Source organism: Notechis scutatus, chromosome 2 (genome assembly GCF_049901735.1).
Source record: "Notechis scutatus isolate UNSWTSFEM ecotype Mainland chromosome 2, rNotScu1.2, whole genome shotgun sequence".
Classification (NCBI taxonomy): Eukaryota; Metazoa; Chordata; class Lepidosauria; order Squamata; family Elapidae; genus Notechis; species Notechis scutatus.
Genome location: NC_142010.1, coordinates 69,169,269 through 69,190,888, shown reverse-complemented (window position 1 = coordinate 69,190,888; position 21,620 = coordinate 69,169,269). Strand labels below are relative to the sequence as shown.

General features: G+C 41.9%; 1 long non-coding RNA gene across 1 annotated transcript; it reads right to left on the bottom strand.

Annotated features, from left to right (window-relative positions):
* Positions 1–2,380: 2,380 nt before the first annotated feature.
* Positions 2,381–21,607, bottom strand: LOC148132065 (uncharacterized). Its single transcript, XR_015747283.1, has 2 exons — positions 21,483–21,607; positions 2,381–2,699 (listed from the first exon to the last, which is right to left on the bottom strand). It is a non-coding gene; the product is annotated as an uncharacterized LOC148132065 (long non-coding RNA).
* Between the last annotated feature and the right edge of the window lie 13 nt (positions 21,608–21,620).

Below are 21,620 nucleotides of genomic sequence, written 5' to 3'. Positions count from 1 at the left end.
TGTATAAAAACAGTAAATGCCAGAGAGTTAAGAGGCAAATTAAGAAGTCTTGTTAGTTGAACTGTTTAATAATTTCATCTTTCCAAGAGATTGGCTACCAATAGTTTGCATCATTGCCTGGATGCGTAGAAAGACGACAACTGTGTAGTTCCCTGCCCCAAGGACCCAGGTAGATGTCTCTTTGTAGGGGGGAACTCTCTTGTGCTGTTAAGGAATACAAAATGAACCCCACGTTAAAAACAGTATAGCTGTATTGTTTTTGTGTAAATCCAAAAGGCCACCAGCACGCTACTGCTGTGTCTTGTGCTAGATGGAGACAGAATAGATCGACAGCAGACAAGGCCTGGTTGTGGACTGGAGAGGAGGATGTGTGCCCACATTAATCTGAAATGGCCCATGAAATGCCGCGATCTCACCTACCACTGATCCCTTGACTTTCATACAATGGTTGACAAACAAAAAGGGGCATGGTATAAATAGATTTTACTCAAAATTGCACTGGTTAAAGATGACTTGAACACTGACTTAATCTGTACAGGAAAATAATGCCAGGGAGCTGTGGGTGTGAAGTCCCATTGTGCCTCTTGAACACTCCTTCATGCCAGTCTATGTGGGATTCCTACTAGGGATTTAGAATATTTTCTTGAAACATCGAGCTATGTTTGGATGAAAGTATCCGTAAGGAAGTTAGGCTCTTTATCATGAGGTGGCTGGGCACTCCAGGTCACCTGTGAAACTCCTAAGTAACCCATATAGTAGTACAGGTTGATTATGTTTACCTTTTAAAGATATGACTCTATATAGCATGTGTCGAATAGGGAAGAGTCTGATAGGCAGCCAGTCTCCATCTTTGATTCTGGCTGTGGCACTTTTCCTTTTAACCATTAAATGAGAGCAAACAATCAGCAGACAAAATTTTCAGTCCATGCATCTCTATAGCAGAGGTGGGATTCAAATTTTTAACAACCAGTTCTGTGGGCGTGGCTTAGGTGGTGGGCATGTCTTGGTCATGTGACTGGGTGGACATGGCTTGGTGGTCATGTTATTGGCTGGGCGTGGCCAATTCAATATCACTTACATCAAGGCACGCATCTCCTCGCCTGGCCTCTCATGACTGTGGGGATGCTGCAACAGTCGTAAGTCTGAAAAATGGTCATAAGTCACTTTTTTCAGTGCCATTGTAACTTTGAATGGTCACTCCACACAAGCAAAATACCAGCAAAAGAGGAGGGGGAAACTCCAGAGAAGTTTCTGAGACAGGAAGTCTAGTCCTGCCAAGAATGGAATAAAGGTTAACGGAGAGGCAGTTTCTGTAAGCAACACCAGAATGTTTCCTTCCTGCCTTCCTTACAGGATTAGGCCAGTAATTTCTTCTAACAACTGGTTCTCCGAACTGCTTAGAATGTTAACAAGCGGTTCTAGCGAATAGGTGCGAACTGGTAGAATCCCACCCCTGCTCTAGAGTATTAAACTTCATCTGTCTATCAGTCACAGCAGTCCTTTCTCCCACCTTCCCCCATTCTCCTTTTTCTCCTTTACACCTGTAATTGACTACCAATGGAGCAAAATGTTTCTTGACATTTGAAATCAGTTGCTCTAAAGATTCAGTAAGTGTTGCTGAGAAAAATTAATATTCTCCTGTGATAGAAAGGAGATTGTACTTTTGTGGTAAAGAGTGTTTGGACATGAATTCCGGCTAAGAAACACTTAGAAAGGGGCATAAAATGCATAACAAAATTTAAATCCTGATTCTAATGATCATTTCTGCATTCTCCAAGATCAGTCTTCCCTATTGGGCTCTGTCCAGATGGGTTTTTGGTACAACTCCCAATATTTATACTGATTAGGAATTGTGTAGTCTTAACACATTGAAGAGTATTAGATTCATAAAGACTGTGTGAAACATTGAGAGAAAATGATAAACCTTGTTTGTAATTCCTTTTAACAAGTATTACTCATAAATATAATAATTATTAGTCACACCTTGCAGGTTATTCATATAATCCCTTTAGTGATTAAAAGACAGCTGCATTAGCTCATTAACATCCATTGGTTATATTGTTTGATCAGAATCTGTAAGCAGGTAGTTGATGTAAATTAATTTTCTCTGCAGGCAGACAAAACTTGTCTTTAGCGCCACTCATTCTACAGACATGCCAGACAGTTTCATCCAGACAGAAGCTCTTTGTATCAAAGATTAGTCTGACCCTGGACCATTGCAGTCATACAGCTCTTAGATGAATATCTATGTCATTATCTCTAGAATAATCCACTCTGACTAAACAGCACTAAAACAGATCTGAAGTCGTTGCATGTCAACCATTGTAGAAAGGAGACACATAAAACACACAGTGATAAATAACAACACTTGAGAAACAGATGCCTTTCATCTTATATTTCTTTTGTCTTTTTCAGTCTCTCCTGCATGGAATAATTTACTTAAGTGTTGCGATATGCTCCTATCCCTTCTGATCAGCATTGTAACCATTGTCATTTGGCTCTGTCTCTTCTGGCCTTGTTCCACTCTGCACTACAGATCTTTTCCAAGAGCTCTGCTTTTCCTACCAGCTGTAACTTGCCTTCAATCTGTTGCTCTCCATCTGCAAGTTCAGTATTTCACTGATATCAGGACAACATTCTCAATTCTGCTAGAGGCTGCATCTTCATCATCATCACCCTGAGTATTGGAATGTAAGAACCTTTGAGGAAGGAAATAAAAAAAGGCAATATATTACTGGATGTAGTGAGGACAGATCTCATTCAATACAACAGCGAATGACAAGGACATCGCCCTTCCATATGTAGAATTCAGCAAATCCTGTTTTTAGTCAAGTAAAAAAAAAGGGCAAGGTAATAGTTAGGGCAATGTTCAATTCCCCCCAAGTGAAAACAATGAGATCCTTATTAAATTGGTAGAGCTATTTCCCAGCATCCTACTGAAGTCCATTATTTAGATTTATAGTAACTATAACAATACCACTTAGACTTATATACCGCCCCATAGAGCTTTACAGCTTTCTCTGGGAGGTTTATAACGTCAGCTTATTGCCCCCAACAATCTGGGTCCTCATTTTACCAACGTTAGAAAGACGGAAGACCGCACCAATCTTGAGTTCAGGATCAAAATCCTGGCGGTGAGAAGAGTTTGCCTGCAGTATTGCATTCTAACCACTGCGCCACCAATCAGTACAAAAATGGACTGTTGTTGGGAGGGGGTAGGGCTGAAACACTCCAACGTAAATATATTCCATCTCTCATGGTGAATACTGTAGAGTTATTACAATGAGACTTTTGTCTAAAAATTTGCACTCTTACCTATTTTTGACTGGTCAGCTTCCTTTTTTATAAAATTAGCCTGAGTGCAGAAAAGTGCATTGCTGCTAAAACAGGGCCACGTTACAGCCTTTCTCAATTTCTTTTTCCATTGTGGAAGCTAAAAAAAGAACTCAAAAAGCAAAGTTACGGCATGAACTTTCATTTTTAAGAGGATGTAGCTTGCAAATAGTCATTCTGCAATGCATGCCATTTAAAAAGAAAAAGGAAGTTAAACTTATTGCACTTTCATTTTTGTACTGCCGGCGAGATTTTTTTGGAAATTTCAAATCATCATGTTCCTATACTTAAAATTCAGTGCGCAAATCAGAAGAGGCCTAGAGCAAGAACAAGGCAAATCACCATGCATACCAATAAGCATAGTCTGTACACATATCAAGCAAAGTCCCATCCCAGAGTGTGTACAATGCCCACGCATGGGGAGAGCCTCCTGTTGTAGGTGAGGCTTCTGTTTGGCACTACACACAGCAGCTGCACATGTAAGATGCCAGCCATTGAAAGAAAGGAGACTCCGTCCATATCAGTTATGTCCCCATCGGTGCTCCTCATTCTTTCTGGGAAAGCTAGAAGGAATTTCTGAAGGCACGACAGACAGTGTGCAGGGCCTGCTTAATGGAACCATATCCAGTTCTCTTTTCTTAGAATGATCAGGTGCAAACCTGAACAAAATGAAAGGAGAACAATATCTTGTTATTGCTATTTTTGTGGTTATTCATTCTTATGGCTACAACCTCCAATCCATCTCCATTTATTCTGTGAATCATGAGGAAATAATGTGGATACCATTGTAGAAGCCAATGACTTTTCAGATATATTCTGAGCAAGCAAAACACCATTTCAAATTTGTATGTACAAGTTGTTATTTCTTTTATCAGGATTGTTTTATTTGTTAGTTTATTCCTTGGTGTTTTTCTTTGGATCTATGTAGAACAAAAATCTTTAGACTTGCTTGTATTGGAAGTTAAAACCCACCCCGCTCCTAGGAAAATGAAATATTTGGGGATATACTGAAAAGGCAGAATATTTCCCCTAAAAAGAGAAGTAGAAGCTCAGAAACAGAAACTCACCTCAGAAGTAGAAACTCAGCCCCTCCACCTTTGCTAATCAGCCATTACTCTGGCCTGGGCCAGCCTATTTTACATAACAAAGATCTCCAGGTAGAGCTATAGGAATTACCCAAAGCCCTTTCATTACATCATCATCCAGCAAGGCTCAACCAAGCCTGGGACTCAGGGCAGCCTACAGAGTTGCCCCTGCATGGCCCCATGGGAGTCTGACAATCAATCAGAATACAAGCTCAAATTCAAATCCTAACAGAGGGTATAAAACCCAGGCACTTTCAGCATCTCAGCCCTTCCTTCTTTCTTCACCCAAGGCATGTGATCCTGTCCACCATTAAACCATCTTTCCAAACAGTCACCATGTTTCCAGTGTCTTTATCCCCGCTTGGAACTGAACCCAGAAGGATATTTCTTCCAACACTTGTTTATCTCTGAAACACTTTGTAGTTTCCCAGAATAAGAAAATCATTTTTTTTTTAAAAAAAACTATTAAAGATACAAGCCACAAATTTTAAAATACTGAACTAAAGGGGTTGTATTCCTTCTACAAACAAAAACACATTTTGATGAAAAGAGTGCCAAGTTATTACCCGGTAAGTTTGCAGGCTGTGCTCAAAAAAAGTCAAGATGTGTGTAAATGGATAATGTTTCTATCACATCATCCTGACCCCCCATTCTGGCTTCTTTTTACCATGTCTTACAAAACACCCATGGTTGCAATCATGCTGACCACTATGTCAGGGTGTTGTGTATGGCTTAATTAATTTTCTTTTTATTACAATCTCAGCACACTTGTCAGAAAGAAAATTTCACATTAAAAAGAAGGACGTTGTTTTTTTTAAAGGCAATGGCTGAATGTACCATGCCAGGCCATAATAGTAGCAATTGTTAACACTGGAAAAAGCAGCTGGTAGGTTTATGAAAAGTTTAGAGCACACTTAAAGATATGAAGAATTTTGGATCTTTAATCAAAGACCTCATGGGTGGGAGGTTACCTTTCTTAAGTTTTCTGACCCTTTTCTTGAATAAAGCCCCATCATGGAATAATTAAAGAATGTTTTAATGTTGAGCTTCTCTCTACCAGCCACCCAGTGGTTTATTTATTGTTCAGCTTGGTCATTTGAGCCTTTCATAATCTGAACATAACGTTTCACGAATCCTTCACCCCTGTCACTTCCTTGAACTAACTGCCTTGTTCATTTAAGTCTACATTGAGCAAATTCAACAATTAGAATAGAAAAAGTCCTGTAAGATTCTTTAAAAACAAACAAATGTGTGTGCAATTTGATTGTGCATACAAAGGGAGGGGCAAAGTAAAATGTGAAAACCTAGTCTGGAATGGATATGCCTTCTTCTTGCCCACCTAGAAGCAGTATTTCCGGAAGAAAATCATAAGGAATGAAAAAAATTCAGAATATTTGAGAAATGTTTGCTTCCACTAATATAGACGATGCCATTTTACACCAGAGGAAGGCCAGAAGTACTATAAAGGTGTTGCTATAGCAACGAACTGAAATTTACTTTCTCTGTTCTTTAGGGAGTTTTACCCTAGTCACACTTTAATTAAAAAAAGAAAAAGAAACAACAATTGAAAACATGGATGTTACATAATAGCAGAGCATGCTATTTTCATGCTTTCCACCTGACAGGGGAAAAGGCACATTTGCCCAAGTCTTTAAACATGTTGGTGACAGTATTTGTATGGGGGAGAAAAAGGGTGGGGAGAAGTAGACTGCACACGCTGTGATAGGCCGATAGATGTCATGTAAAGACAGTTTTATGATTTGTGGTCTGTGATTTAATACGGTAGGATGGATGATTTCAGACAATTGTGGCTCTTTCAGCCAACCATGATTTAGCGAACCACAGCTTAGTGCAATGCATGAAAATATGGGAAATTAGACAGCAAAGCATATTCCTACATGCTCTGTAAAATTAGTCCCTCAGACTCTAGACTGTTCCCAAGCAAAAGTGGAGGAGGGGTTTAATCACTGCCCCTGGAATGTGGTGGGACAGGACAACGCTGAAAGGTCTTTTTAAGGGACAGAGATATTCTATAACAACTGCAAACTAGCTCCAGAAAAGTCACCCAGATCACCTATTTTCCATCACTCTTGTCTAGGTATTGGTCTAGGCCCATGACCAGAGTCCAGAATGGTACATTTATTCAGATGTACTTGAAAATAAAGCACTAAATTTTCAAATAAGGAAGTTGAAGGGTGGCTCAAAGTTGGTTTAGTATTTGTACAGACATGACTTTTGATTGCGGAGACAGAAATTAGCTATTGTGGGGGGGTCTGTTTTGAGCCCTCAAAATCAGATGGTCTAGACCAGGGCTCTCCAACCTTGGCAACTTTAAGACTTGTGGACTTCAACTCTCAGAGCTGAGGAAGTCCACAAGTCTTAAAGTTGCCAAGGTTGGAGAGCCCTGGTCTATAAACCAACTAAATGGTAGATAAAACAGAGATAGCAACCACCTCAAGGTACAGCTGTACAAAGTTGAGCTGCTCCGAGGCCTCAGAGCAGAGTTGGCAGCATATAGTACTCTTACGTCTTCTTCTGGTTTGATTACAACATGTCTGTGTGCCTTTCAGTCAGTTTCTGATTCATGGAGATTGTCTGGAGAAGTCCCTGCAAGGTTTTTCGGAAGTGGTTTGTCTTTGCCTCTTTCCCAGGGCTGAGAGGGAGGGATTGGACCAAGGTCACCCAGATGGCTTTGCTCCTAAGGCAAGACTAGAGTTTTCTGATTTCTAGCCCAATAACTTAACTACTACACCAAACTAGTTCTCTTCATTACAATTGGCACATATGATAATTGGCAGAAAACTTGGAGGCTCTGCCTAACTGCCTGGAAGTAGTTCATACCATCTGCTCCTGGGTAGTTCAATATGTGATTAGTCTCCAATGAGGCAACTGAAAAGCCACTATTATCTTTATTATGGTTTCTGATGATAACATAACTGCTATGACCTTAGGAGTATAGTCCCTGGGTCACATGGGAACATGTGATGTCCACACAAGAGCTTGTCCAACAGTGACTTAAAGGGAGTGTCAGGAGAAATGCTCTTTTTTGGGGGGTATGTCAGTCATGTGCTGGGGGGGGGCACTCCGTCTTCTGTGTCCTCAAGCTGATCGCATTAAATCTTGATTTTCTTAGAGTGGTGGAAAATGTGACAGAAGCAGAGAGGCAGCATTTCCTGTGTCAGGGTGACTGAGACGCAATGAAAAACCACAATGCTTATTTCGGGTGGTGATGCTGCAGTCTGGAAACAAATGTACTACAGAAGCACCCTTCTTCTTCTTCTTTTTAAAGACCAAAACTATTTAGGATAATATTGAGTGGAAACATTTACACCCTGGTGGAACGGGGCATGTTGTTCCCTTGTACAGACAAGTCTTTCAAAATGGGTCAGCCTCATTTCTTTCCTTTGCCTATATAAATAGTACGTTCCAATGTCATATTTGATATAAAGGAACAGGTGTCTCAGTGCCATTTTCATAAGGAGAGGGAAGCGGGGAGGGGGAAAAGCAAATGGGACAGTTTTCAGAGGCTGGTGTGGGTTAGGAGGTGCCCCTGCAGTGGAGCATAAGGAGATGGCTACTGTGACCAGTAGTAATGTTGTGAAACTCAAGATGACCAGTTGGACCTAATTTCTCCAACAAGGTCAGAGGAAGGCTGGACAATCTCACTACCTAATCTCAGTGTGATTATTTACCCAGCCCAATTGCTTTTTCAGAGTAGTATCAAAAGAATGAAAGCCATTTTGGAGTAGGAACCGGGCCAGAAACCAGGAGACTGTAGTTCTAGTACTGCTTTAGCCAGTTGGGTGGCCTTGGCTCAGTTATTCTCCGCTTTGGGAAGGAGGCAATGGCCAACCACTTTCAAAAATGTGAAGAAAACTTCAGGAGTTTGTTCAGACAGTCACAGACTGAGTTCAGACTGACCTCAAGGCAAACACGTGTGTGTGTGTGTGTGTGTGTTGTGTGTGTGTATACACACAAAAAAAATATGTGTGAACCAGAGGTGGTATTCAGCAGTTGACCAGTTCTGGAGAACCAGTAGCGGTAATTTTGAGTAGTTCGGAGAACCAGCAAATCCCACCTCTGATTGGAGATTTTACAGTATTCTTCCCCTACCACGTCCACCAAGCCACACCCACAGAACCGGTAGTAAAAAAATTTCAATCCCACCACTGGTGTGGACACAGATGCACATTTCCTTTCTTTCTACTTAATTTTAAAAAAAAAGAATGGAAAAAGCTTTCTAGTGAGACCAGCAGATAACTTCCAGTAACTCCATCCTGGGCTTTGTAGAATGAGGTGCAGCTCTGAAAGGATGTTTCTTTCTCTGCCAAAACAAACAAACACAAGGGCAATGTTGCCCCAGCTGTTGCAAGAGATTTATAAATATATGCACCACCTCCTGGACACATGTGCCCATAAAAGGAACCGGAAATAGTCCTGCCATTAGGACAAAAGTGAAATGACAGGAATGGCTAGCAAAGTGTTGGATGGGGAAGTTGACAGCATAGTCTAAGAAGTCTAGGAATGCTTTGTTAAAGAAAGAAAGAAGTGGGTGTATTGCAGTTAACTTGTGAAGAGCAGAGAAGCCTGAATAATTTAAAAACAAAACGAGGGGCTAGCTTTCTGAAGGGTTAGCCATTTCTCCTTCTTCACCCTAACTTATTTCAATTCGATTCAGAATAGAGCTGGAAAGGACCTTGGAAGTTTTCTAGTCCAACTTCCTGCTCAAGCAGAAGACCCTATACCATTTTGGACAAATGACTGTCGAGGCTCTTCTTAAAAGCCTCCGGGGATAGAGCGCCCAAAATTTCTGAAGGCAAGCTGCTCCACTGATTAATTGTCCTCACTGTTAGAAAGTTTCTCCTTAATTCCAGGTTGCTTCTCTCCTTGACTAGTTTCCATCCCTTGTTTCTTATATTGCCTTCTGCTGCTTTGGACTCCATCTTCTTTGTAGCAGCCCTTCAAATACAAATACTATCATATCCCCTCTATCCCTTTTTCTCTAGACTAGGCATACCCAGTTCCTGCAACCGATCTTCATATGTTTTAGTCTCCAGGCCTAAAATCATCTTAGTTGCTCTTCTCTGCACTTTCCCCAAAGTCTCAACATCTTTTTTGTAAGGTGGTGATCAAAATTGGATGCATTATTCCAGGTGTGGTCTTTAAAAAGGATTTATAAAATGGTACTAATATTTCACGGGACTTTGATTCTATACCTCCATTTATACAACCAAGGATTGTATTAGCTTTTTTGGCTGCTGCCGCACACTGCTGGCTTGTTATAATTTGTTCACAAAAATGTGAAAAACCATTTGATCTAGAAAAAAGGATGAGACATCTCAGAAGAACTGCCTCTTTTGGGGGGGAAGGTTTCTGATCAATTATTTTTGACATTTTTCCAATCATGAAAAAAAAAAATTCTGATTAACTATTTCATGTTTAATTGGTTAAAATATAATGAGAATTTTACTGAACCTTCCATAAATTATGTCCACAGTCATTCCTCGCTCTTTTAAGTGAGTAACCAGGGGGTGGGAAAAGAGTGCAATAAGACAGCATTATTTATTTGTTTTATTTAATTTAAGCCATTTATATAGCCAATGTTAGGAATGATAGTCACCTAACAGCTGGGTTGGAAATATATAAACCAGGATAGTAATTTAATACTGTATTTTTAAGAGAATACTGTAATTGTGATTGGCCGAGGTTCCTCCAACGGCCATAAGATGGAGCCAGAAACCTGGTTTGTTTCTTCTTGCATTTCCTGTTTTGCCGTATTTCCTGATCGTCGTTCTGCTCGGATTGCTGTGAGTCTTGCAACTGTTAGCAAACTCCGTTTACTGAACTTTGTTTATGATACTTGACTTCGTTTTTGGATTATCCCTGGACTGATACTAACTGCTTTAACCATGTATGATTTGGACTGTTTGTTGGACTTTGTTTACCTGTTTACTGGAAGTAAAACCTACATTTTACTATTCAGTGTATCTGTATGCTGGTTGTGTGTTATTCAACATCATTCTCACTACGTTTCCCTGAGTGCACTCATTCTCCTAACGGGGAATACCTCAATAGCCACTCACCATGCAACAAACAATTAATAATTAAACAATGGCAATAATAAAACAAATCAATACATATATCTCTTAAAGCCATAAATATTATTTTTAAATGGTACCAAAGTTAAGCTTCCACATTCAGTGCTTCATTAAATCTTCTTATACATCTCACCCACTCCCAGTGCTTGTGGGGAAAGCCAGTTTGGAAGGCTAGGAGAATAAGTAAGTCAAAACTTTAGCAAATCATTGCATTGAGAACCAGTAGTTAAAGTTCTGGCCTAGAAACCCAGGAGACTGAGTTCTAATCCTGCCTTAGGCATGAAAGCCAGCTGAGTGACTTTGGACCAGTCCTTCTCTCTCAGCCCAAACCCACCTCACAGGATTGCTGTTGTGGGATAAATAAGAGGTGGAAGGAATATTAGGTATGTTCACTGTCTTGAGTAACTTATAAAAATAATAAAGGCAAGATATTTTTTTTTTTTAATGTTATTGGGGCCTTTCCTCTCTGCAGAGTTAAATACCACCCACCTATTCTTGAGTTGCCGGGGGGGAAAAACTAACTATCATTACTTTTCTTGTCCTCATTGTGGATCCCTGCACTCCCTCTCTGGCCTCTGTTCTGACTCACTCCCAAATGTCAGGCGTGTGTGTCTCTCTCTCTCTCTGTGTGTGTGTGTGTGTGTGTGTGTGCAATGGGGATAAGCAAAGAGATTGGTTGATTTCTGTGACGCTGTTATTCTCTCATTCCTGTATATCACTATCAGGCATGAAAAAAGTCTACCAATGATGGTACCGTAGCAGGAATGAGGTGGGTCTGGCTGCCAGATTCCATCAACCCTAGGCTTTCTCCTATGCCCCTCTCCTAAAGCTCTCGTAATCCAAGCTGAATAAGTAAAAGAAAAACAAACTGGAATCCCAAAGGGAGCTGAGTCACCACACATTTGCTTCTGATTCCCCCCTTCTTTCCTTTCTTTACACAGGCCAGAAATGCTTCCTCTCAGATTTGAGACAGTGGGGCGGGGGGTGGGTGGGTTTCCTCATTATTCCTACCTTATGCTCAAATTTTAAGATCCACAAAGCTACAATGCTAAAGAATTGCAGGCTGAACAGGATAATATCACTGTGAAATTCTGAGAAGCCACTGGCACAGCACTCCCTGTGCCCTGCTCTCTAGGGAAGGAGAGGTAGAATGAGGGCAGGTGAGGCTAATGAAGGTCTGGATTTGTGAATGCCTGGAACAGCCACTGAGCACTTCTTTAATCCCATCCATGCTGACCTCACCTCCAACTCCATGGGTGGCAGAGCATAGCAGTTTTTGCACACTCCATGGCGCTTGCTGGATACTGCCAGCTTAAGGGCGGAAAACCTTTTGGCATTAGTACAGTTAAAGATGACTTATCCTTGTCTCATTCAGCAGCTAGAATGAGTAAAGCTAATATCATAAGGATTTGGCAGAATAAACAGATCGCTGCAATGTGCTGGTACCAAAGTTAAGTTGAAAGTGAGGAAAGGCCTTCTGCACTGGGCAAAGTTCATACATGGGAAAACAATATTTAAATATTCTGATCCTAAAGGGTATGCAACTTTGAAGGTCAAAGCCAACATGTTCAATTTTCCTAGAATAATCCATAAACAACCTGTAAGATACATTATTAGTATGGTAGGACTGATTGTTAGAGCCCGGCAATTTCTCTACCAGATACTCTCTGTGACTTGTTGCGCTACCTCACTGGCACAATACAAAGCTTGACCTAATTACCATTATATATAAGGCTACTACCGTATATTTGGTCTGCAAAATTTGGACAACCACTAAATGTCAGATAGAGGTAGGGATTTTGTATCTCTTAGTGGCCAGCTGGACTTTTCCAGTTCCAAAATTTTGTCACCTTAGATATCTGCACAATGATGGCTGAATGATGGCTAGAAGATTCTATATGTCACTCAAAAGAAAATAACCTCATTCAGAACTCTAATTTGTTGGAATCCAAAACATCTTGCAACTAGTATGGTACAGATCCTAAAATGGGGGAAAGGGTCTTAGCCAGTGGTGGGATTCAATTTTTTTTACTTCCAGTTCTGTGGGCATGGCTTGGTGGGCATGGCTTGGTAGGTGTGACAGGGGAAGGATACTGCAAAATCCCCATTCCCACCTCACTCCAGGAGGAAGGATACTGTAAAATCCCCATTCCCTCCCCATCCCACTAACCTGCTTTCCAACTCCGTTCTCCTGTGCAGGGCAACAAAAGAAGACCCAGCAGATCAGCCGGAACTCAGGAGGCAGAGAATAGATAGGGGCAGGCCCAGTCAGAGGCGGTATTTGCAGGTTCTCCAAACTACTCAAAATTTCCGCTACCGGTTCTCCAGAACTGGTCAGAACCTGCTGAATACCACTTCTGGTCTTAGCCCATAAATGTCTTAGGCTATAGATATTTGCAAGGCCATGCAATGCAATTCAAAAAAAGCTGTATAACCTGTCCCTGGAGCAACTGTTCTATAACAAAAGAGCATCTTCTGTGTTGTCCCCTGAATACAGACAGACCGATTACGAGTGCTCCCATGTAGGATCAGGGAGCATTACCTTTCAGCAAAGACCAATGAGGATGAATATAGATCCAAAACGTGACAGAACAAGTACAAAACGCTAAGTTAGGAGTGGAGAGCACTGCGGATTTCAAAATGTTCTCAACCTAAACTCCCCACCGTAGCATGGGCAGCATGCACTGAGGAACACTTTTAGAATTCAGATCGCGATGGGTCGGACACGACTTTGCGACTAACAACAACAACAAATATGTAGAATACACTCATAGCCAAAAATACAAAGGATCTGCACATGTTAGTAATAAAAGTAAAGGAAAGCACAGAGTAAAAAACCGGACTAAAAGTAAACATAAAGATCAAACCAAAGATAACAGGCACAACAATCACCCTTAATGAAAATATTAAAATGATGTATACCTTCTGCCTTCTAGGGTCAACCACCAATTAGTAAAAGAACAAGCAAAATATACTATACTCAGAAGAGCAGCCACAAAGGCTTTAGAAATGATACTCAAAATGCCATTAGTATCTATACTTACAAAAATCAGGATAGCACACGAAATGTTACGGCTTTGTGACATTGTAGGGCAAGGGTCCCCAAACTTAGCAACTTTAAGATTTGTGGACTTCAACTCCCAGAATTGTATGCTGGTTGGAGAATTCTGGGAGTTGAAGTCCACAAGTCTTAAAGTTGCCAAGTTTGGAGACCTCGGTAATGTAGGGAGAGGAGAGTTAGGCTCTGAAGAAGCGGGATAGAAAGAGTACCACTCTTTCTGAACTTCAGCATTGGAGAACACCCCATGGATAGCCAAGAAAACAAATAAAGGTATGATTGAACAAATCAATCCGGGGTTCTCACTCAAGGCACAAATGATTAGGCTCAAATTATCCTAATTTGGAGACATGATGCCAAGTCTCAGATCTCTGGGAAAAGCTGTAATGCTGGGGAAGGTGGATAAGAAAGGGGAAAAAGAGGATGGCCAATATCAGGATGGATGGTCTCAATTACAAGAGGGATAGTTCAGTGTTGGAAGACCTGAATGACCTGGTTAGGGATAGATTGTCATGAAAAAAAAATCTATTGGTGTATTGCTAATGGCTAGCATCAGTTTGATGGCACATAATCAGATCAAATATCTAGAAAGCTAAAAACTCTCCATCTTGAGCACAATAGAGGTAGTCTTCTTTTTACAACAGTTCATTTAATGACTGTTCAAAGTTACAAGAGCACTGAAAAAAGGGACTCTGTTTTAACTCTTACAAAAGTTACAATATCCCCCATGGTTACGTGATCAAAACTCAAATGCTTGGCAACTGACTCATATTTATGACGGTTGCTGTGTCCCAGGGTCATGCCATTCCCTTTTGCAACCTTCTGACAAGCAAAGTCAATGGGGAAGCCAGATTCACTTAACAACTGTGGTAAGAATTGTTGTAAAATGGGCCAAAACTCACTTAACAACTGTCTCACTTAGCAACCGAAATTTTGGTCTCAATTGTGGTTGTAAGTCAAGGACTATCTGTTTCTTAATATTATTTTAAAAAGTAGATAGTTTGCAAATGTATTAAAATTGCAGCTGAAACAACAGAAAATTCCAGCCTGCTTTTAAATATGGTGATTTGAAATATCAGTTTTCCCCTTAATTTAAGAGAATGTAATCTAAATTAATCCAAAGAATATTCAATTTAGTTTTTATCTGTTTTTCTTCTCAGCAGAGATTAGGAAATAGGACTTCTCAGACTGAAAATAAATTCTCTTCTCTGGTTAATTTTACCATGTTGACATTGGAGGATTTCTTTCAACCTACACAGTTCCATAGCTAGAAGGCCTGAAGATACCCAGTGGCCTCTTCCTTCCCTCTTTTTGCTAATGGTTAAAATTTTCCAAGAACAAATCTGGAAATATGCTTGTCTCCGATTGTAAACAGATTGTGGATTCTAATTTTGTTGATTGTGTTATTCTTGTGATGACTTTCATATCTTGTTAATATCAGTAGCAAATTTCCCATTAATTTTAGCATCTTCTGAGGGAATTCGTTTTCTCCAGCCATGACTTCCAATGTATTGGGCTACATTTTAGGATTAGACCACAAATATAGGACATGGCTACACCTCCTTCAAGCAGTCACATAATTCCCCAAGATCACAGGAAAAGATCTGGTTGTTTTAAACAATTTTAGATACTGTGTTCATGCTCCTCTGAGTTCAAATTATTTTCCAATTCATTTCTGTAATATAGCTAAAATGCTATATTATAACCATCCTGAGGAATCGTGGAAGTCATAATCCAGCCTACGTAGATGGCATTGAGGAAGGAAAGCTACTTTGCTGTTCACTGATTACTCTACATGTTACTGCCAGGTATTCTTTCTCCTCAAGGAACCGTACAGGGTTGTTTCAACAGAACTACATCATTTATTTCAAACTTTCCTCTTTGCCTATACCGTAAGAATCCATGTTTCATGTTGTAGGTTTGTCAATAAAGTGAGCCCTATCAATGGCATTCAGCTATGTGCTTGCAGTAGTATGATAACTCATTTTTGACTGAAAACTTGAACTTGCTTGTGTTTCACACAAATGCACCAATGTCAGGCGACCATCCTTACTAATGATTAAGCTTCACACTGTTTCCCCCCACCTAACATCACAGAGAAGGTTGCCCTCTGGTGGCTGGATGGTATCATAACATTTGACATAACAGTATTTGCATGGCTATTCTTTTGTTTGCTTTGTGGATTACTGTACAGTGTTATGGTACAATGCATATATATCCATCCTATTATGGCTTATTCAATGATGTGCAAAGCCTAGTAAACTAATAATAAATAAATAAATAAGTAAAAGCATGGGATGTGAAAAAAAAAACTGAATTAAATAACACCATATACAATACCTCTTCCTTGCTATCCTGTCGAACCATCCTTGCTTCCACCATTTCTTTGTTATTTTTAAAAAAGCCTGACTTTTCAGAATTTCAACAACTCCATCTAGCCATAACTCTTTCTTTTCCTGTCAGCACTTTTACTCTTCCTTCATATATTCCTTTTGCAGTCCAATCATCCTCGTCCCTCCTCTTTACATGACCAAACCATCTCAACTTCTCTCCCTCACTTTTAGATTTCATCCTCATTAATTACACTCTCATCCTTTAACCAACCTTTTCTTGTTTTAACATTAAACACTCCTGTTCAAGTTCAGCCATGCAATCACCTCCTCTCAAGGAAGCTGAACTATAAGCATGCTCAGTCTCTAGTATCCTATATTTAGTCATGTTAACTCAGCCTTTGTGATTTTTAAAAATCCCCTAAACAAAAATATACATCATGCTAAATCCACGTTCCCTAAACAGCAGCAACGACAGGAAATATTCAAAAGACGTCTAGTACTTTCGTATCAAGGAAATCCGATGTAAGCATGATAGTTGTTCATTCAAATGACTAGGGCAGCTTGTTCCCTTTTCTATGAGCACTGACTAGGGATTATTGGAGCTGGAGGATATCAGACTGGCGAAGACTGAACTAGTATCTAAGATAGAGTTACTGTGATACAGTTAATCATGATTAAAGACAGAATTGGCTGCAAATTGTACAATAACAAAAGCTGTAAGTGAAATTTTGTTCTATCAATGATGTAGAATTTAATCCTGTATATGATTGTTTAGAATGATTCCATTTAGTTCAGAGAGTGCAGAGTTTACATATAGACTTCAAATGAATAGCATTATCAGTGTTTTTCTGTACAGTCACTGTTTATTTAAGGGGGGAAGCAAAAAACATGGTGGCTGGACAGCATCAAAGCTGGCAACAGCCAAAGCATAAAACAGGTGAATGAAGCCATATGAGATCAGAAGCCCGTCCTTAGAATTGCTGAAAATCCCTCATGATTGAATCTATAGCATATGTGCAGCTGTATGTAAAATTAAAGAGAGTCCAGAGGAGAAAGGAGTCATCTGGGGTCTTTTTATCTCCCCCCGCCCGCCCGCCTGCTTTTGCTTGCCTAAGCATGCTGAACCGGGCCGTTTGCAGGCGGAGAAGCTGCTACCTGTGCCTCATAAATAATGGATCACGGCAGCTTTTGAACGCCGGCGAGAAGCAGCCACAAGCCAAGCAGAGGACGAGGGAGGGAACCTCTACAGCCGGCAGAGAGACGTGGCCATGAGAGCAGAGCAAGGACTAGGATAGTGATGGCCAACCTTTTTGTCCTTGCGTGCAGAAAGTGTGTGCATGCAACCATAATGCAATGCGTGCACAACCTCTCCTGCCCCCTGTGCATGCGTGCAGAACCCGTGTATGCATGCATCTGCGCATGCATGCACATCTCCTGCATGCGCCCCCCCCCGCCCCCACATACACAGCAGATACCCGACAATCAACTGGCTGGCAGGAGGAGTGCGTGCATGTGCAGTGCACCTGATCTGGGGTGACGGCTCGTGTGCCGGCAGAAATGGCTCTGCGTGCCACTTCCGGCACGCATGCCATAGGTTCGCCATCATGAGACTTGGACAAACCGGGGACTCCCGACTCTGCGGCCCAGAGAGGGGAAAGCTCGGCCTGCGGACTCAGAGGGCCAGTTGTCCCCAGAGAAACACTGCAGTCGCTAGAAGGGTTTTAGGGATGTTGGGAAGATTGTTTCCCAGTTCTAAGCTTGTGTGTGTGTGTGTGTGTGTGTGTGTGTGTGTGTGTGTAGGTCTAGGTGTGTTCGGGTCTTTTACCGTGTAATATTAAGAGTATCTTGGCGACGTTTCGGCGAGGTCCCACTTGCCATCCTCAGGCTGGTACTTTCGGCTTCGTGCCAGTGCAAGCAGAAGCCGAAAGCACGAAGTGCAAGCACGAAGCCGAAAGCACCAGCCTGAGGATGGTGAGTGGGACCCCCAAATGTCACCAAGATACTCTTAATCTACACAGGAAAAGACCCGAACACACCTAGACCTACATACCTGTACCCATGAAAATCTACAAATATATGCATGCATATATTTATATATTCTTAAGTTTTTGCGGGTACTTACATGTATGGTATTCAGCTTTGTTCGGGTATTTTCCCATGTCATTATAGTTGTGCTTTTAAAGTTGTAGCAACGTTTCGGCAGAATCTCATCTGCCATCATCAGGCTTCTGTATTGTGTTCGTCTGTGAGTCAGACTTTTACAGTTGTTTCAGTTTTAAATTTGGGGCTAGCCTACTGCTGTGCCAGAATGGTTTTTTCTTCATCCTGATTGGTTGGGAGTCTTGGTCTGTGTTTATTGGTCTTGGAGTTTGCTGTGTTCTGCTTGATTGGTGTTTCTAATATCTCCTGTCTGTTTTGTGGCTTTTTGTGTGTCTTGATTGGCTGGCAACATTGTATTCCTGTATTGGAGGCTTTTAGTGCAGCTTGGCTCCGAGTAAATGGACAGCTATCATTTGTTAGGAAGCTAGGTTTCATCTGGGTGCCTGGTTGGGATGTGTTTGAGCTGGAGGTATCAGGGGGGATCTGTTTGTGCCCAGGTGTTTGCCTGGCTTGTGGTGTGGAGATTTCTTTGTGAGTGCAGGCTTCCAAATAATGGACAGTCTGGTGGAATCATCTCTTCTATTCATGCTTTCAGGTCTTTTTTCAATCTCTATGATCTTGGAGTTTGCTGTGTTCTGCTTGATTGGTGTTTCTAATATCTCCTGTCTGTTTTGTGGCCTTTTTGTGTGTCTTGATTGGCTGGCAACATTGTGTTCCTGTATTGGAGGCTTTTGGTACAGCTTGGCTCTGAGTAAATGGACGAAGTAAATCTACACATGGAACAAGAAGATCTGCTTGTAAGTTTCGACGTGGTTTCACTATTCACTCAAGTCCCGATAAACGAAACTCTTGAAATCATCAAAAATAAATACCAACCAGCTAAACACCTCATGGAACTAACAGAACACTGCTTAACCAACACATATTTCATATACAAAGGACAAAGATATAAGCAAATTGAAGGAGCCCCTATGGGATCACCACTGTCACCCGTCATTGCAAACCTGTTCATGGAAGAATTCGAATCCAGAGCCCTGGCTAATGCCACCCACAAACCCAAACTATGGTTAAGATACATCGATGACACATTTGTGATTTGGCCCCATGGAAAAGAAAACCTAAACAATTTCCTAACACACCTAAACAGCACACACCCCAAAATCAAGTTCACCATGGAAATGGAAACAAACAACTACCATTCCTAGATGTACTAATCTACAAAAAAACAGATGGCACACTAGGACACACCATATACCAGAAGAAAACACACACTACCTCAACACCCAATCCCACCACCACCCAGCACAGATAAACTCCGTGGCCAAAACACTAATTGCTAGAACCAAACGCCTGGCAGACAAGACACACATAAAGACTGAACTATGCACCCTGACTAAAGTACTGATAGCCAACGGCTTCCACAAAAGCAAAATCACCGGCTTGATCCACAAAAACACACTGAGACATAATGGAGACCTAGAAGATGAACAGACCTATGGAACAGCTGTCCTGCCCTACATAAGAGGTACTACAGACAAAATCAGTAAGATACTACACAGGCATCACATCAAGACTGCCTTCAAAACAGACAGAAAAATAGCAGCCATCCTTAGAAACCCCAAAGATAAAATTGACCTGGAAAACCAAGGCATATCGAAGTCCCCTGTGCATCATGCCCGCCACATACATTGGACAGACCAATAGAAGAATAAGTACCCGCCTGGATGAACACAAAAATGCAGTAAAAAAGCTGGAACACACTTCCTCACTAGTCCAACACATGAAAGCCACAGGTCATAGCATCAACTTCAATGGCACCAAAACCCTAGCCACTATAGAAAACCCCAGCTACAGAATTATCAAAGAAGCCATAGAGATTGAAAAAGACCTGAAAGCATGAATAGAAGAGATGATTCCACCAGACTGTCAATTATTTGGAAGCCTGCACTCACAAACAAAAAATCTCCACACCACAAGCCAGGCAAACACCTGGGCACAAACAGACTCCCCGATACCTCCAGCTCAAACACACCCCAACCAGGCACCCAGATGAAACCTAGCTTCCTAACAAATGATAGCCGTCCATTTACTCACAGCCAAGCTGCACTAAAAGCCTCCAATACAGGAACACAATGTTGCCAGCCAATCAAGACACACACACACAAAAAAGCCACAAAACAGACAGGAGATATTAGAAACACCAATCAAGCAGAACACAGCAAACACCAAGACCAATAAACACAGACCAAGACTCCCAACCAATCAGGATGAAGAAAAAACCATTCTGGCACAGCAGTAGGCTAGCCCCAAATTTAAAACTGAAACAACTGTAAAAGCCTGACTCACAGATGAACACAATACAGAAGCCTGATGATGGCAGATGAGATTCTGCCGAAACGTTGCTACAACTTTAAAAGCACAACTATAATGACATGGGAAAATACCCGAACAAAGCTGAATACCATACATACATATATATACATACATACATACATACATACATACATACATGCATGCATGCATGCGTATATGTATATGTATGTGTGTGTGTGTGTGTGTATGCACACACACACACACATATATATATCTAGCATATATGTATATATCCCTATAGCAGCTTGAAGATGGGTGGACTTCAACTCCCAGAATTCCCTGGCAGGCGCTATCTGGGGGGAGGGGGGAATCCAGCTCCCAAGGTGTTTCTTCTTCCCATCCCTCAAGAAGCAGGGAAGAAAAACCAGCGGATGGCAGGTGGTTGATTAGTCGCCGCTGCCACACCACTCTCCCATCCCATCCCCCACCCCCGCGCTCTGGCGGCTGAAACTGAGGATTTCCCTTCCGTGACAGGGTTTCCTCAGCCCCACGCGGAGGGGGCGGTGTGTTGCGCTCTCTGCAGCGCTCGCCTCCCTCCCCCCCTCCCATCTTTCCAGCATAGGAACCTTTCTCGCGCTCCGAGTCTCCCAGGACTGTGGGGGAAGCTCTTGCAGAGGCGGCTGCGCGCAGGCTCAGTGAGATTTCACTGCGTCTCGGGTTCTGGCTTGGGCCGAAGCCAAGGCAGAGAGGGCAGACGGGGTGCCCCGTGCGTGGAGGAGAGAAATCCCCCCGCCCCCAGTAAAATCCTCAGCAGTAAGCGCTTCTCCTTGGAACTGAAGAATCCCCGGGTGGCCCGGGAAATAGGGCGAATCCCTCCTCCTCCTCCTCCTCCTGCTTCTGCTGCTGCTGTTGCCCACCTGTCAATCTAGCTGCAAAACCAGCCAGCTGCGGGGCAGGCGCTTGGTCGCGGCAAGCTCTGGGCACCAGGGGGCAGCGTTGAGCCGCCTTGCTTTGCAACTCCCCGAGATTCCCTGCATTTCGCATCATCAGGAAATTCCCTTTGACGCGATGCCTCTGCAGCCTTCTGCAGTGTGCGCGCTTGGCGCTGGTTCCCTTTGCCTCCCTCAACCTCCCGCTCCCAATTGCAGGATTCGCTGTTTACCTTCCAAAGAAATAAAGATCACAAGATCTTGCGGCTTCGGTTCGGAATCGGGACACGAGGTGTTTATATGCCACCTAAAAATGGGATGGGAGAAGAGCGAAGAAAATTAAAGGGCATTCGAGGGAGGGGGGCGTCAAC